The 18,555-nt window shown below is 34.0% G+C and overlaps 1 pseudogene; it reads left to right on the forward strand.

The window, feature by feature from the left end:
• Positions 1 to 4,877: 4,877 nt before the first annotated feature.
• LOC145293536 (U2 spliceosomal RNA) lies at positions 4,878 to 5,004 on the forward strand (annotated as a pseudogene).
• The last annotated feature ends 13,551 nt before the right edge of the window (positions 5,005 to 18,555 follow it).

Raw genomic sequence — 18,555 nt, forward strand, 5'->3', positions numbered from 1 at the left:
TCGACCGACCTGGAATTGGACCAAGGAATCGCGAAAGCATTATCTGAGAAGAGCAATATTATCAGTCATACAAAACGACCTGTAAGTAAACGAAAGTGAGTTTAAAGATAAGAAGATAAAGAAAGAACTGAAGAAACAAAGGAACAAGTGAAGTGCCTATGTGTGGGAGGATAACGATCGTTCAAAGAGTGCATATTTCCGACACGGCCCAGCAATACACAAGAGAACAAAAACAAAGTTAGGAAGAAGACGTAGAAGAAATGGGATGGGAAAAACAAGAGGAAAAGAAAAAATAAATTGGAAAAAGAAGCAGAAGAAAATGAGACGGAGAAAAAGCAGAAAAAAGGAGCTCGGAAAAAGAAAAAAAAGATAATAATAATAATAATAATAATAATAATAATAATTAGAAGAAGAAGTAGAACAAGAAGAAGAAGAATAATAATAAGAAGAAGATAACAAGAGGATACGAGAAGGAGAAACAAGAAAGTAAAAAAAAGGAAGTAAATTAGAAGAAGAAAAAGACGAAGAAATATGTGGGGGGACAAAATAATGGGAATAACAAGAAGGAAGAAAGAAAACAAGAGGAGATGGGGATAGAAGAAAAAAGATGGAAAAAAAGATGAAAAGAGTTGAGAAGAAGAAGAAGAAGAAGAAGAAGAAGAAGAAGAAGAAATGGAATGAGAAGTAGAAGATAGAAAAAGATAGAGGGAAAAAAGAACCGGAGGGAAATAATAATAATCTATTATTATTGTAAATGTAAGTGAATCATCGTTTATTTTTTATAAGCGTTTTTCTATATGTACTTCAATTGCACCGAATACGTGCTAATATATATTTTAGTACTGGGATTGATTTATGTTTGAAAAAAGTTCTGTTTTAATTGTGCTAATTAACCGTAATTTATACAACTGAACCCAATCACGAATTTCTCTCTTATCTATCTATCTCGCTTTACAATTCTATGTTGATTCAAACTACTTTTTAATATTTTATAATGTCTCAGTGAACGTTTAGAGAAAGAGTGGCGCACTTACCAGCTAATTGGCATAATATATTCGTAGAAACCGCAAACACGTAATTTCCATGGACAAAATGTTGCTTTCCTTCTATATCAACCTCATGGATAATATAGAAATAAAATGACTTATTTTTTTTATTTATCCAACAATAATTTATTAACAGACATGTCGCAGTTTAATAATTTTTGCAAATAAAATTAAAAGTGGTAGCACATGTGACCCGATGTAGTATTATCTAAAACTGGACATTTTAAAAGATGGGCTTACATTTTGATGTCATAATTGACCCTTCTCTCACTTTTGTGAGGTAATAATATACCAGCCTTTCTCTTCCAGCTTGTCTTTTTTCATCATCGATTCCTCCCTCATATTCTGCTTTCCATTGTAACATAGTGCACACGAACGTGTAGCAAAATATCAGCAGCAGTTGAGGGTGGCTGGCTTGCGAAGAGATTAGCAGCAGCAGCAGCAGCAGCCAAAAATGCGCATATGCAAATTAGGAAGTGTGTTAGATAATAACATCGTTTAAAGTTAATTAATTATTATCGATCTATCTGTCTATCTATCTATCTATCTATCTATCTATCTATTCAATAATATTCAATGATATTATTTAAATAGTTTATATTGGAATTTTTATTGTGTATAGAATAAATTGTAGCCATGGGTTTTAGCTGAAGATGTTCACATAAATTAGCGAGGTTAAATAAACATGCAGACGTGGAAATGTCACACGTTAGAGATACATGCGCTTTTTGAATGATGATGTAACGGGACTGAGGTCAGGAGGCCGGGAAGGTTAGTCAGCCGAAAAGAGTTGGAGTTTCATCACCGAAGTGAACAGGCGTACCTCAAGCCAGGAAGCGAGGCTGTGAAAAACAAGCATGTAGAGACGAAATGCAGACACTCGTGAAGACCATTTGAGACAACTGAAATAAATTTATATTTTAAAAATATAAAGTGTTGTTCTGTGGTTTCACAAAAGAAGAAAGAACAGAGGACTTTATTGGTTATGGTGTTGGTCATTGCATGGTTCATGGGCATGAAGCATATATTATTCTTCTTATAAAAAATGATACGTTATGTAAATATGAAGTGTAATATATATCCGTGTGATAACCCTTCTGATAAAACACGACTCAGTTTATACATCGATATCATATCCTCTGGCTAAACAACATAATACAATTTATACGTTTATAACGAATCCCGTTATAAGAACAATAATGACAGTTTTGGGGCCCACCCAGTTCCCTATACAGCAAGTGTGCGCGAAAAGAAAAAAGGACCCTACGTGCTCGGGAGCAGAAACAAAGTCGACGTCAAAGAAAATGGACGTGTAAAGTCGAAGGTTACGGTCAGCGTGAGGTCGGAGAAGAAAAGTATACACTGGGTGAGATAGACAATGGAGAGACGAGAGAGAACGATAATAAAATCTTATGTTAAAAAGAGAAAAATGTACCGGATTTTTATTTCTTTTTTTTGTTTTCCTTTTGTTTGTTTGTAACTGCAACGTTACACCATCTCCCCTTTCTTCTTTCTCCCTTGTTTAATTATATTTATATTATTTCATTCCTCTTCCCGCCACTTCCCTTATCCTTCTCTAATTTGTTTACGTCATTCGTTCTTCCTCCCACCATCTAAAGTAACCATGTATCTATGTAATAGATGATAAGGAGAAACGGTGACAAGCAAAATAATATTTTGTTAGTTTTAATAGAATACGGATATGAAAAATATTTAAATAAAAATGATGGACTGTAATAACTACGTAAAATGTGTACAAAAAATGTCAGCTTTCTCTTGGTGATAAATAAAGGAAGACAGGCCGACGGATAAATCTCTCCTCATCCGTACCTACGCATAGTGTTCGATTGTTTGTAAAGTTGTTATTTTAGGATTTCTTCTGTTTCATGTGTTAATTCGAAAGCGGAAATCATATAATTTTATTTGGTAAATATTTTGATATGCAGCTCCTAAACTTCGTACTAGATTACCCGTAAGGACCCGTGGCGCAGTAGTTAGAATACTGGGAAAAATCAATTGTGAAAGTGATATTCTCCCGAAGGTTGAAGGTTCAATCCTCTGTGTGGGCGACCGAAATATACATTTACGGGTTATTTAGGACGTCTATCCAGTCATGACTGACGGAACAAGAGCACGCTACCCCCCGTGAAGTAAATAAAGGGTTCCGCTCGAAATTCCGTCGAAATTCCCGAGTTCAACAGAAACATTCCAGAGTTCGACAAGATACACCTGAAGAAGGGCAGATGTTATATGGACAGAAATGTTGTGAAAATTACACTCAAGATAAGAACAGTAGTCCGACGAATAATAATAATACAAATAATTAATCCTCATCTCAAAAATTCAGTAACGTCATTTTGCTATAAATTCTATTCCATTTCCATTTTTTAAAATTTCAGTTTCACGTTCCTATTTAGTTTACTCCCCATCCACATACAAATTCGATTTTTGATATGGGAAATATCCAGCTTCTCAAAAAGAGACACTTTGCATGGGGATAAAAAATGCCTTATTAATGAATAAACTTTCCAGGTGTTTTGGATTAGGAGCAAAGTGTAGTCGTAACATAGCGCAGAGGCCGTAAATGCATGCGAAATGACGTCACCGCTAGGCAAAAATAAAAAAAAATTAAAAAAGAAATCACGTTAGAGACGGGAATAACGTTTGGAATCACGTGAGATACGTGGGTCACGTTCAGGGAAGCAACAGCGGTAACGAGAGAATAAAGAAATGAATGTTGTTGTACAACAAAGCAGGCAACGTGAAGTTCTTTTCTATTCTTTGTCCCATTTGCGACTGAGGTCACAACGTGTTGGTTCCCGGACAACGTTACATAGTTTCTGTTTCTGGTACTACACTCCATTTCTAACATAGTACATATGAACGCGTTGGAAAGTAACAGCAGCAACAAAGGATGGTTGGCTGGCGAAAAAAAAAATTTGGAAGTGTGCGCAAGAAAGAAAACAAAGGAGAGAAAATACACCACGTATCGGGGGGAGGGAGAATGTGCGCGTCTAATAAAATGGACGTGTAAGCTCGAGAACAAGAATGGGCCTGTTGTGTCCTGCATGCGTTCGGAGGAAGTTGAAAGTATAAACCGGGCGAGATGGACGATGGCGAGAGACTTTTAAGTGGTGTCGAGACGGGAAAGTAACGGCAATAAAAACTGGTATTTAAAGAGAAAAAATATCGACACGGATTTTTAGTTGCGTGCAAGCGACTCTATAAGTCACTCCGTCGGTCGGTCGGTCGGTCGGTCGGTCTTTCAGTCTGTCTGTAACACTTTTGTGCTTGGCCTTTTTGGTTAAGATTAAAGGTCTGTTGTTAATAGATGCTGTTCTTAGCTTTGTAAGCTTTTCCTGACCTTTTGGGCAAGATCAAAGTGTAGTATCTCCCGGTAGATATTGCAAGCAAAGACCATATGTGGGGGCAATCCCACATATAAGACCTTGGTCAATGTAGGGGCAACCCTTCATACCAATTGTCACTATCCAGCTCCCCTACTCCCCGGGGAGTTGGTCCACATTTCCCTTTCACTCCACACATTAAAAATCGGCCTTGTGCCTAATTTGCTCGGTGAGGGAGCAAATAAATACCCTTTTGGCCAAGATCAAAGTGTAGTATCTGTTCCGGCAGAGACTGCAAGCAAAGACTATATGTGGGGGAAATCCCACATATAAGATCTTGGTCAATGTAGGGGCAACCCTTCATACCAATTGTCACTATCCAGCTCCCCTACTCCCTGGGGAGCTGGTCCCCATTTCCCTTTCACTCTTCACAATAAAAATAGGCCTTGTGTCTAATTTGCTCGATGGGGGAGCAAATAAATACAGCTTTTCTTTGCCTTTTGGCCAAGATCAAAGTGTAGTATCGGTTCTTACTACATGCTGTATTTATTGTGATATAAAGTGGGGGGATCACTTTTCTGTATTAATTAAATTTAAAATGATCACCCCTTACAACCAGTCAGTCTCAAAGCCATTCTCCAGATCATTCAAGTTGTTTTTGAAGGATTTCAGTTATTTTTTAAGCATACAAGTCATTCTTAAGGCAATTCAATCCATCCTTAAGTTCATTAAAGTCATTCTAAGTCATTTACTTTTTATTTATTTAAGTCATTTCAACCCATTTTTCGGTCATTTTAGTTTATTTTTAAGAATTTCATGTCAATCCTACATTCACGCATTCATTCAAGAGCATTCAATTCGAGAGCACGCGACTAATGGCTATCGGCCTTGTTATTTATGACTTTCGATTGTTTGTAACGGTAACATTATACATTTTTTCTGTCATCGGTCCGTTTATAATTTCATCAGCTTATATTTGGGCTTGACGATTAATGTTTAGTTTTAAAATATACAAACGAAGAAATGATTTGCGGCTATTTTAAATGGTCCTCTTCTTTCATCGTAAATTAAGAAAAGGTTTTTTAAAATGATAGGGTACACCTGGGCTTGAACAGGAGATCAATCGAGTTATAGTCGAATGCTCTACCACTGTGTCATATCTCCAGATGACATTTATTCTGTTTTTTTTAAGAAGACATGATTTTCTGAGATTTTATTATCTCCCTTGACCAATGTAACGAAGAATATCCCCCTATAAAAATTATTTTTTATCTATAAAAAAGAAAAAAAAAACTATTTTAAGAATCGGATTTTTTCTATTTTTAATACTTATCGGATGAATTTCTATACAAAACATATCTAAGAACACTGCCAGACATATAAATTACCTTTTTTGTGAAATTTACAAAAGATAGGCCCAGTCGTCTCGGAATCTTTAAGGAAGGAACTCTTACACACAAAGTGACTTTTATAAAATAGATAGATAGATAGATAGATATAACTCTCGTCTTCAGGAGGCCTCAAGTTTTGACAAGCTTCTGGGCTTGACCATTATTCCTGATCTTAAATGGAACACGTACATCAAATCTGTTGCCAAGGCCGCTGGAAAAATGGTGGGATATTTCTATCGATCCGGTAGATATCTCACTGCTGATGCAATTCTCTATCTATATAAGAGCCAGGTACGCCCAAGGATGGAATACTGTTGCCACATCTGGGCAGGAGCTGCTAGAAAGGACTTGTCCTGCATTGATAGAGTTCAAAATAGACTTCGTAGCCTCGTAGGAGATGTCCTTTTCTCTTCCCTGCAACCTCTATCTCACAGAAGAGATGTTGCGAGTTTGTCTCTGATGTATCGTTATTTTCATAGAAAGTGTTCGACTGAGCTTCAATCTATGGTCCCCCCTCGCCAAACTTTCACAAGAAACACTCGTCTAGCTGAAAACACTATCAATAATTTCCCCCACTCTTTAAACCTAAACGTAGATTCCATGAACAAAGCTTCTTTCTTAGAGCTGCACGCCTGTGGAATTGTCTTCCGTTTTCCTGCTTTCCGGCTGACTACAATATGGTTGTCTTCAAGTCTAACGTAAATAAGTTCTTGATGAGCCGTTCCATTTAAGTTATCAAATTTACCGAATTTTCATTGCTAATGATTACTATATTGTCCAATTTCTACTCTACACTCTTTAACCCTTATCCTTGAGTGGCTTCTTGGCCTTGATAATGTGGTTATGCCTGTGTAAAAAACAAAAAAAAAAACAAAAACAAAAAACACCTCAATCCCCCAAAACATTGTAACATGTATTTTGTGTGATCGAAATATACCAGCGGGGCCTGTGGAAATTCGAGAGTCGTATGTTCATATTTTGTACATTGCTGCCATGCTTAAAAATATTTCTATTATATGGACGCTCGGTGCGTACGAAGACCCCACGATATTATTGTATCGGCTTTGTTTAAAGTGAAACATACTTATCTAAGTATTCTGATTTATGTAGGTTCAGAATATATCTGCTTAATCGAGTCTATTTTCAAACCTCTTATGGATTATCATTGTATGGAGGTTTGGCACGAACGGAGACCCCACGATATGATTGTACCATCATTGAACAGACAGATACTACACTTTGAAAAAAGTATTTATTTCTGAAAAATACAAAAGTAAATTAGGCACTAGGCGATCCAAACGTGTTGAGGAGGGGGTTCCTCATATATGTCTGCCATTTTCTTAGTTAGAATCACCAATCACCATAATACCACATTCACTCCATGGGTAGTCTTACTTAATATTCCTAAATCGATTAAAAAAAAAATTATTAAATACGAACATACATGAATAAATCGTTTTGATTAAAACAATTTGATTGGCAATACTACGCTTTGGTCTTAACTCGAAGACAAAAAAAAATTATTTATGTTCAAAAGTTTCACGTTTGATAAAATTATTTTAAAAATGCTCTTTTTGGCATCGCATCTTCGGCGAACAGGCGATTCTAAATTTTAAAAAGGGGTGGAGTGTGATAACAAAGTATACACAACCTTCCTTAGTTTTTCTTATAAATGGAGTTTAAAATATTGTACCTTAAAATAATTATAATTTTGGCGTGACGTCATAGAGTAATGATTTATGCCCGGTTACAAAACATAAATTAATTTATTTATATTAATAACTTATGTATGGAAAAGATAAAACGAAAAACAAATTAAATGCAGGAAGAAATCTTTAAAACGAGAGATTTACCAGGTTTATTCGGATAAATGTACGTCTTCTTTTCTGAAGACTAAATCTATAATTTTTTGTTGATTTTCTTTTGTTGAATTTGTTTTTCATTTTGTCTTTTTTCATACATCTTGTCTCTACGAAAGTTCATTTTACGATTCATCGTGTATTTTATCCTTATAATAATTTATATTATAATTCATCGTGTATTTTATCCTTATAATAATTTATATTATAATTCATCGTGTATTTTATCCTTATAATAATTTATATTATAATTCATCGTGTATTTTATCCTTATAATAATTTATATTATAATTCATCGTGTATTTTATCCTTATAATAATTTATATTATAATTCATCGTGTATTTTATCCTTATAATAATTTATATTATAACTAATCGTGTATTTTATCCTTATAATAATTTATATTAAAAAGTATTCATATTTTTTAATTACTAGAATTAATGAGACCTATATTTCCAGTAATTTCTAATAATATAAAAATAATTTTTAAGGTCATCATCGACTTTCAGGCGATTACATTTTTTTAAAACGCTTGGATGGTGATAACGTACGCACGAACATAAAATTGTTTTAGCCTATTAGTATATACAAAAAAAAAAACAGGCAAAATTTATAGCTCGTCGACTTAAGCCGTGGCCTTCGTTATAAAGATGGCCGGCCAGCTGAAAAAATTACGTCATCGCCGAGGTCCCAACAAGCAAGATATGTGGAACTCTTAGATTGTCAATAATGAACAGTGATTTTTACAGACAGCGTTAAAAAACTTCAAAATTGGATTAAAATAAAGAAATAAAGAAAGAACACGATGATTTATACTGAAACTCATCTAATATTAATAATAAAAAATAATTTAAAAAAACACAAGTTATTTGTTTAAGTATATTATAAGCAATTGAATATTTCGTTGTATTATAGATTTTAAAGATTAGAATGCGTTCTTTAATTACTTATAAATTACATTTTAAAAAGTGAAGGAACACGATTTGATTTGAAATAAACTTGAAGTTTATTTAATATAATTAAATGAAAATTATGCATGTAAGATTATGAATATTTGAAGCAGAACACAAGCAAAACATTTGCTATGAGTTAAGACAATAAACAAATATTAAAATTAAACTTTTTTTTAATCAAAATGAATATTTTTTAATCAAAATTATTTTTTTTAATCAAAATGAATATTTTTTAATCAAAATGAATATTATTTAATCAAAATGAATATTTTTTAATCAAAATGAATATTTTTTAATCAAAATGAACCACAATATTTTTTCAAAATCAAAAACAATATTTTTAATAAATTCATGAAATATTGCACAGTAAAAAAATAATTAACCTAAAAAAATCATGTTTCTTATTTAAGATTATTTCACCACATAACAAAAATAACATGCAAAATCATTTTTTTATATCCATATTTTCAGTTTGTTAAAATACGTGGGTTTGTATTACTGTACACATAGATTCGAAAACGTTGTCAAAAAACAAATATATAAAAAATAAATGTTATCAAAGGCAAGATAAGTTACTTTTCTACCAAACTGGATATAGTTTTTGTGTTTTTATTCAATGTAACATATTTATTCAGCTCGAAAAACATACAGTGTTTACCGATGTATTCGAAAATTCAAAATGGCGTCTCACACCCTCTTTAACACGGTAAGTTTGGGAAAAGGTGTTATAAATAAAAAGCTGGATAAAATACTGTAAAAACTCGTTCAATATATGTTACCGTGACATAGGGTGACATATATTCGGCGGGTTTTTAATAGTATGTTGTATAGTTTTTTTATTTATAATACCTTATCCCAAACTTACCGTGTTAAAGAGAGAATCAGACGCCATCTTGAATTTTCGAATACATCGGTAAACACTGTATGGTTTTCGAGCTGAATAAACATGTTACATTGAATAAAAACACAAAAACTATATCCAGTTTGGCAGAAAAGTAACTTATCTTGCCTTTGATAACATTTATTTGTTATATATTTGTTTTTTGAAAACTTTTTCGAATCTATGTGTACAGTAATACAAACCCAATTACGTTAATGAAATGAAATGAAAAGACCACGAGTGAACGCGCGTTTTTTTTTTAGTTTAGTTTCATATATATATATATATATATATATATATATATATATATATATATATATATATATATATATATATATATAATTAAAAATAAGTATTTTTAAATTTTATCTTTCTAGCTTTAAAAAAAAGTTTAAAAATTTTATCAGCCGGCATAATTTATTTTTAAATATTGAAAAATTTCAGGAAAATTAATTTTTGCTAGATTTTTAAAACATGTGTCTCAACAGCTTAAAAAAATCGTCTCTTCAAAAGAACGTGTTTTAAAGAGTCGATGTTGTCTCGCATTTTCATTAATTTTGTATGCTGTAAAATTTTTTTTTAATATTAGCGATTTATTTGAAGCTTCTTCTTTTGAATGGTAAACAATTTAGGATGATAATATTGAATTAAATTATAGTTACATCGTGTTAAATACAGGGGGGGCACGTTAAAACTTACTTTGCTGAATGGAGATGGTGTAAAATCTTTTTTTTTTTTTACTGCATTATAATTCTTTATCTTTCGGAAATGAAAATACTGTCACTTTTTGGTCCTTTACGATAATTTCCTCAGCAATTTGGAACGATGCACCGTGAAGGCATTTTAATAAAAAAGAAATATTACACTGACTTCAAGACGTTACGAGTGCCTACCGGTGACTACCGGTGTCACCCGTAAGGACTATCCGTGATGACGTCAGCAGATTAAATTATTTTTGCCCACCGGCCATCTTGTCTTTTAAGACGGTCTTGCTTAAGCACGAGTGCTTTATGCCAAACTTATCGAGTAAATGTGGTATTGTACTGACTAATCATTATTAATAACTCTTAATCCTTAACTATGCATCGAATAGATGCCATAATATTTAATTCGTTGCACCATATCATAAAAAAGGTCGGTACAAAATTTAAGTCAGATCGACTCAGTAGTTTCTGTGAAAACTTCTAGAATGTATGTAATATTGTAATGACTAATTCCTATTAATCTCTATTAACCTCTAACTATGCATCGAACGGATAACAAAATACCTAGTTTACTGCACCTTATCACGAGAAAGGTGCGTACAAAGTTTCAACGAGATAGGCCCAATAGTTTCTGAGATAACCTCTAGAGTAAATATGATATTATTGTGACTAATCTTTATTAATCCCTTATTGTGTATCGAACGGATAACATAATACTTAGTTCGCTTCACCTTATCATAAATAAATTAATCAGACCGGCTCAGTTGCTTCCGAAAAAAAAAAGTGGAATGGACAGACAGACAAACAAACTGACAGACAGACAGATTAAGAGAAATATAATTTAGACAAAAAACAAACAAACAAAAAAACACAGGGGAAACAAAGGTTGATTTACTCAGCTTGGGTATAATAATAGAATTTTATCTTTCTCACCCATTCCCGCCTTTTTTTTTCTCCGTTTATTTACTTATTAAACATGGCCACTTAATAGTTTTTTGTCTGTGTTTCTTTCGCTATTTATGTCTCTACACTTTCTGTTTCCTGTGTTTTGTCTGTGGTTGAGTAGCTGTCAGTCAATCATTTGGTTGTTATCTAACACGCTTGCCGACTAACGGGGCACACATGCGCACTCCTTGCATTTCCGCCCATCGCTTGTGTATTCTTTCCGATTATCATCTCTCTCTCTCTTTTTTTTTTCTCGCAGCTCCTTTATCCTCCTCGTCAATTCTAATTAGTGTGCTTCATCTTGCACATTATAATCACACCTCTTCTCACCCACAATCTCCCTTTTCTCATCCATTATCTTCTTATCTATCTATATTAAGTTAGTCAGACTTCTGTAATTTTTAGATAAGGATTGATAATTTATATCATTTGGATTATTCGGACTATTATTCTCATCTTAAATATTATTCGCACGAATGTAACCTCCGACCTTTCGGGAATTTTTCTGTCGAACACGGAAATCTGCACGAAATTTCGAATGGAATCTTTATTGAATCTACGTGGTTAGCATGTCATCCTTACGTTAGCCATAACTGGGTAGAAGTATTGAGTAATTCGTAATTTTATTCTTAGTATCGTCTGCACAGAGGATTGAATCTTGCCTAGTACTTTTGTAATATTGTTGGGGCAAGAGGTATATATTATGCATACGTGTGTTTTTCTAGAGGTTAGATTGTATGAGAGTCTACATATGTTTGTATATACGTGTCACAGTCATATATAAGACGTGTGTATATACGTGTGTTCGTCTATGATCGTCCAGTATTGTGATCGTCTAATTTAGTTTTTCCATTGCTCGGTGAATTGAGGCGTGTATAAAACTTACGACAGTGTTGATATATTAATATATACAGTTTAACAACGGACATGTAACATTTACAACAGAAAGGGACAAATAACAGTCTCTGGGGTTGTAAAATCAGGCCAATGGGGAAACATACCTTGTCCATCTTTGGTTTTGATTTGACGGATCCTCGGAAAAGCTGCAAATGAAGATTCGTACAACTTGAAATCCTGCTGGCATCTATAGCAGCTTTATTCACGATGTTTTCCTCTATTGGAAAACTGTAATGCTGGTCATAGACTCTTATATTCGACTCCTTCCCCCGCTTGGATCCACCACCGTCTATGGATCGTTTTTCTCCGCCTGGCCACCGACTCGGTCTGCTCTTCCTGACTCTCGACTCTTGACTAAAAAAATGATACGTGTCTTTCAAGCCCTACCTTAAAACTCAGATCATCTTAAGTGACATCTACGGCATGCTACGTCAGACTCTAGAAATTAACCTATTTTTAAATCATTATTTATGTTCTGACATTTTTTTCTATTACAATATTTAACATGAATAATTTTATCTGTAAGTATCTATTTCGCTATGATAACATTGTTTCTGACATTCTATTTTGCAAATATTTATGACAATCATAATAATCGTGGACGACTACACCTTTACAGCATTGCCCGGTCAATATCTAACACTTTATCTGTTATGTAAGAAAGTCAGATATTAAACCGACCGAAACGTTTATTAGAACATTATTACGAATAATAATAATAAAAATATAAGTCAGGCATGTTCATATATTTATATATTTGTATGTGCAGCATTCATTCTTAAACCGACCATTATGAATTAGCGAAACCGAACTGCTAGGCATAACGAGTACAAATGTGGGCTATATTTATTTCAATTTAATTTTATGCAAATGAAGTAAAAAAGGACGTAACAGCAGAGTGTAAATTGAGATCCCTGCGACTTTTATAATATTTTAACAATATATATTAGAGATCATTTCATAAATATTCCCCAAATTTCACTTTCTTTATATTTGAAAGTTTTAAAGGACATAATATGGGTATAGCTTCAAGATTCAAATTTTCATTTAATTTAATCTATAGTCATTAGACACAAATTAAGGAAGAGTCCCCCGAATTTGAATTTCTTCTTAAAACCTCTTCAGCTTTAACGTATAACTTTTGCATGCTCTAAAAATAAAAATCATGTAATGGATTTTGATAACAATTAGAATAGGGTTTCTAGACATAAGGTATAGTTTCATTATTTAGTGATTCTCATTTTCGTAAGGGGAAGAATTGATTTTACTCGTTCTAGGACGGGTATAGTTCGAGTATATATATAATACAAAGTTGGATATACATGTGTCGCGACATCACGGTTAAACGGCAGATATAGGGGGTCAAACTAATCGAAGATTTGGAATCAACGTCCTCGGTCCGATTTTTTTTTTTTTTTTATCAATGTCAGAATTCCTGAGCCTTTCATTAAAACTCATTATTCGAAATTAAAAGTATGCGCAAATAACATTAGAAACAAATACGCCGTCATTATAGCGTTTACTCTAAAACGACCGAACAAAATACTTATAAAAGCCTTTTTAAATTTTATGTCAAATCCCCATCTTACATTGTGCATACTCAATAAATGAAATGACAGTTTTTGTTTATAAAAACAGGCGAATTTATTTGACAGATGGCGGTGGTGAGGGGCGAAAGAGAGAGAGAGAGAGAGAGAGAGAGAGAGAGAGAGAGAGAGAGAGAGAGGCGGGGCGACTGGAAAAATTTGATCAACACGCGTCTCTTCCCGGGAGCAACTAAATTTTTCGTTCAAACTGATTTGTTTTTATTTTAGTTTGCATTCTTTCTATATATTCTTTCTATATATTCTTTCTATATATTCTTTCTATATAGCGATTTTCGCTTCATGAATTCTATTATTGTTTGCATTGATGTTGGATTCTTGTGTCAGAGGTCAAAACCCATAACAGTCTTTTATTTTCGATTTCTTCTGCATTTGGAGCCTTGTCTGTTGATGCCTTATTTCTGCGTTAGAAGTCCAAACTCAGGATTTGTCTGCTCCGGGTTCCCGACCTGCCATTATCCAACACTTGTACGTATTTGATGTAGAGTTCACTATAAAAAACTTTTTTTTGATTAACAATTAATTAAGAATTATTTTACATATGTTCACTCATATATGTTTACTGTAACAAGTATTGTCATATTTCATATTTTGTGTTTTTCTGTTCGTTTATTTATTTAGACAATTGAACTATTTTAGAAAGGTAAAAATGCCAACCCGAATTCGAGGATAAAGGTTAATGAGATGGAAATATTTTCAGCTAAAAGATGAGGGATTCATTTTGATTAATTTTGATGCGAATTATGACAAGTATTTTTGACGTTGAATTTGCAGGGAAGTAGTCTCACGGTAATGTGCCTCAAAATATGAGACACCTTTTCAAATTAATTCCCTCATGACAATACCGTCTTATGCTAGGCATATGGATACAAAATGGAAACTCTTTTTCCGTTGAGGAAGAGGGGGGTTCTGCCAAATTGGAGTAAGGATAGATTAGAGAATGATCACAGAAACCAAAAATTGTAATCACCGATTTATGATGGAGTACTGTTGCTACACCTGGAAGATATTGCAATTAAATGACTAAGCCAAGACACCTACGGTTATTGGCGACTTATGTGCCAAGTTAATGTTGTGTCAGAATTTTAAGGCGTGATGCAAGCGTGACGCCATGGAATGAAATGAATATATATGCATTAAGACCGAAAAGAAAAGAAAAAGAAAAGAAAAAGAGACGCGTGGCGATTTGGAAGTTACGCCTGAAAAGGAAGCGGATCTCTTCCCCTACTCCTTCGGAAGCGAGCCGGTTGACCTGTGAGTGCTAGCGGGAATTACGGCCAGCCTACACCTAGTTGTGGCTAAGAACAAAGGACTACTATCTGATGAGAAAAGGAAAGGGAAAGAAAACATAACTTGCGTTGTAAATACATATCGGCGACTGGTGTTATCAACTAAGAAATAACTTCCTCTTTCACCCTTGCGACTGTCTACATACAACGTATAAAGTAATGACAATGTTACACTAAGAGCAACGTTTCTTGTCATGACAAAACATAAAACTGACTTCAAAATCTAGTAGGGGGTCTACTCTTTACTTCTCTCCAGTCCCTTTCTCACACTTGTCTAGTCTTTCTCTGCTTTATCGTTATTTTCAGAGCAGATGCCCCGCTGAGCTTCAATCTATGATTCCGCCTTTTTAATTATTCCCAACAAAAACTCATCTGCGTACATAAAGCTAAATGGAGCTTCCATGAGCAAAATTTATTTCCAAGAACTAATATATGTGGAGCACAATACCACGTGACGCTTCCTGTCGAACAACAACATTGACGTTTTCAAGTCCAACGTAAACAAATTCTTGTTGAGCCGTCCTCTTAAATAATCAGTTTCTGACTAGTTACGAACATCGTTACAAATACCCTCAATGTTTTACCGTCCATCTGACAAGCTCAATTACCCTTATCCTCAAGTGGCTTTTCATCCTTAATATAAAAGATAGTAAAAGCTAAGTGTTTATTTACCTGACACTATGATTGACGCAAGTTTACGCCAGAGCACTTATAATGTAGACCTCAACGCCCGGTTAATATCACTCATGTCAGGGGTTAAAGTCTACACCTTGTCTCTGGGGGTTAATACCTTTTGTGGTTGTTGATGTGGCATTACCGAATTTGACCGTATTCTCGGAACGCCATCATTGACGAAAAGTTCCTGATACCCCGAAGATGACTAATGGCGGCGTAGAAATGAGAAATAAACCTAAAACACGTGTAGCATAGATTTTTCGATGAAATATTCTTATTATAAAAATCAGAATATATTACATTGAATCTATTTCGTTAATTGCCGTTGTTTCCTGAACTGAGTTGAAGTTTTAATTCCGTCTTAAGTTATTGGTTGATACGCTTTGTCGTACGGGACTAGAAACGTTTACTTCCCCGGGTAAAATGAAGCAATTCTTGGGTGGAGTGTCAGAGGCAATTTAATTTACACACGCAAAAACATTCTCTGAAACAAAACACCGAAAACTTACAAAATGAATCACATCGGAATTATCATGAATGATATTAATTTACAAGTTTACAAAATTGGAAGAACAATCAGCAACCTGAGATATAGTTCTGATTGCAGCATGTATGCAGGAACTACGAGACTTAACCATAAGGTAAAAGTTAGCAGAACAACACATGCACCAAATGATGAAAAACTAATTGTGGACAATCAAAATGCTGAAAATATGGAAGATTTAAACTACTTGGGTGCAGTTTTCAAAACCAAAGTAGATGACAGCTAAGAAGTAAGACGACGTATTGCAATGGCAAAAACAGCAATGATTGCGCTAACCAATACATGGAAAGGCAGGTCCATTTCACCACACACAAAGAAACGGCCACTTCAAGCTTTGGTATTCTCAATAGCAACATACAGACTGGGTCTAGAAGAAAGTCGACAAGAGAAAAATTGCTGCTTTTGAATTATGGTGCTACCGTAGACTTTTTCGTGTATGCTGCGTGGATAAACATGCAAATGAATAGGTTCTGGAGAAAATTGGACCATGCCGAAGACTGCTGGACAACATTAATGACAGTAAATTACGATTTTTGGGACATGTGGCTGTAACAGAGGGTCTAACAAAAGATCTGCTCTTTGGTACAATCCCTTGCAAAAGAGGACATGGAAAATCCAAAAACAAGAATGTCAAACAATGTAAAAGGACATCGCGGACATTAGGATGGCTGAGTTGCTCAGAATGGCGCAGAACCAGGGTCGATGGGGACGAATCGTGAAGAATAACATAGCTTGTCAGTAATGACCATTCCGTCAAAGAGAGAGAGAGAGAGAGAGAGAGAGAGAGAGAGAGAGAGAGAGAGAGAGAGAGAGAGAGAGAGAGAGAGAGAGAGAGAGAGAGAGAGAAGGGTTCTTTGCACTGGCCGGACTCAATTATATAACAGCTCGCGTAGAACTATTTATATTGCCATGTATGAGGTTGGCTGTAACTTTCCTAATGATCGTTATTATTTTACTCAACAATTTTTTATCAGTCCTAACGACTGCATTTCATTAGCACCAGGATTTCTAGACTTCGTGATCTCATCTGACCACAGACAAATAAGGCTATCTTCAAATCTCAGTCCCTCGCACTATTTCGAAAATTCGAAAACAACAAACAACCATTTTCGTCTTAACTCGTAAAATGATATTTAATAAACATTTAAAATAAATAACTATACTTTTTACTTTGCCAAATTTTACGAGATCCCCACAGCATATATTAGTGCCCGACCATTCGTAATTTTCCTTTGGCTCACTAAATAGTGATGAACAGACGAAATGAAAATATGGTGTATTGTTGGGTCTGAACCTTGTGCCACACAGGCAGCGATTAAAGTGTCAGTTATTAAAGTCTACAAAGTGGATTTTCACTACAAATTCTGCATGCGCAATAGTCTATTTTAAAAACAGTTTTACTTTTACTTTTTAATTTTTTATTTAATCAAATTTTTATTCATAAAATTTTAATTTCATCAACTTTAAAACAAATTATTTGATCAAATGAAAAATTATTTCATCGAACTTTTTCTTGAATTTTGTATTTAATTGAATTGTTACTTAATCAATCTAAATTTTTTAATTTAAATTTTTTTTTATTTAATTAAATCGTATATATCTTTAATTTGGATTTCATTTGTTATTACCTTTGAATATTTATTTCATGTATTTTTTTATCATGCAGCTTTTGAGTTGATGGTATTTTAGTTATAATAACAATTTTATTTTATTGAATTTTGTAAATATGTAAAAACATTTGGTTTGTATCGCATCTTAATAGCTTTTCATTATGTGTTTGTTTCATTAAGGCGAAAATAATCAACCCATTAACTAATCATATTTTTCCGGTTTTGGTGACTCGACCTGATCAGCCTATTTATCAATCTGTAACGAAGTCGCTGGCACGTATGTAGCAGCATCATTTCACGTGTGCAAATGACCAAGTCGTGGCGCGAGGTGACGTCACAGCGGAGGAAGAAGAAAAAAACTGAAAAGCAGAGAGATTTGAAATCACGTGTCGGCGACAGCGACTGGTAAGAACGTGCCGGTGTGAAATAGACGTGTAACCCTGCAGCAGATTGAAAGATTGAAAAAGACGTGTCGAGACGGCAGAGTTTTGTTAATCACATGGTAGACGAGAGAAACTGTAAAAACAAAATGCAGACATTGTTTGGAAAGTATCGTTAATTAATGCCTTTTATTAAAATAATAAAAAAAAAGTTGAATAAATATATGAAAATATAAAGAACTTGAAGTATGAAAACATTTTTCCAAAATTACAAGATTAACTGACCCGTAAAGGGTTGATAAGCCGTAAACCAAAATAACCAAACCAAACGTCACGAATAAATTAAAGAACTTGAAGCATAACAACTTTCGTCCATAGTTACTGGATCCGGTATTCAATAATCCAAAAAGGGTTGATATGCCGTAAAACA

The sequence above is a fragment of the Euprymna scolopes genome, chromosome 14 (assembly GCF_053919585.1).
Source record: "Euprymna scolopes isolate OS-2025 chromosome 14, ASM5391958v1, whole genome shotgun sequence".
Classification (NCBI taxonomy): domain Eukaryota; kingdom Metazoa; phylum Mollusca; class Cephalopoda; order Sepiida; family Sepiolidae; genus Euprymna; species Euprymna scolopes.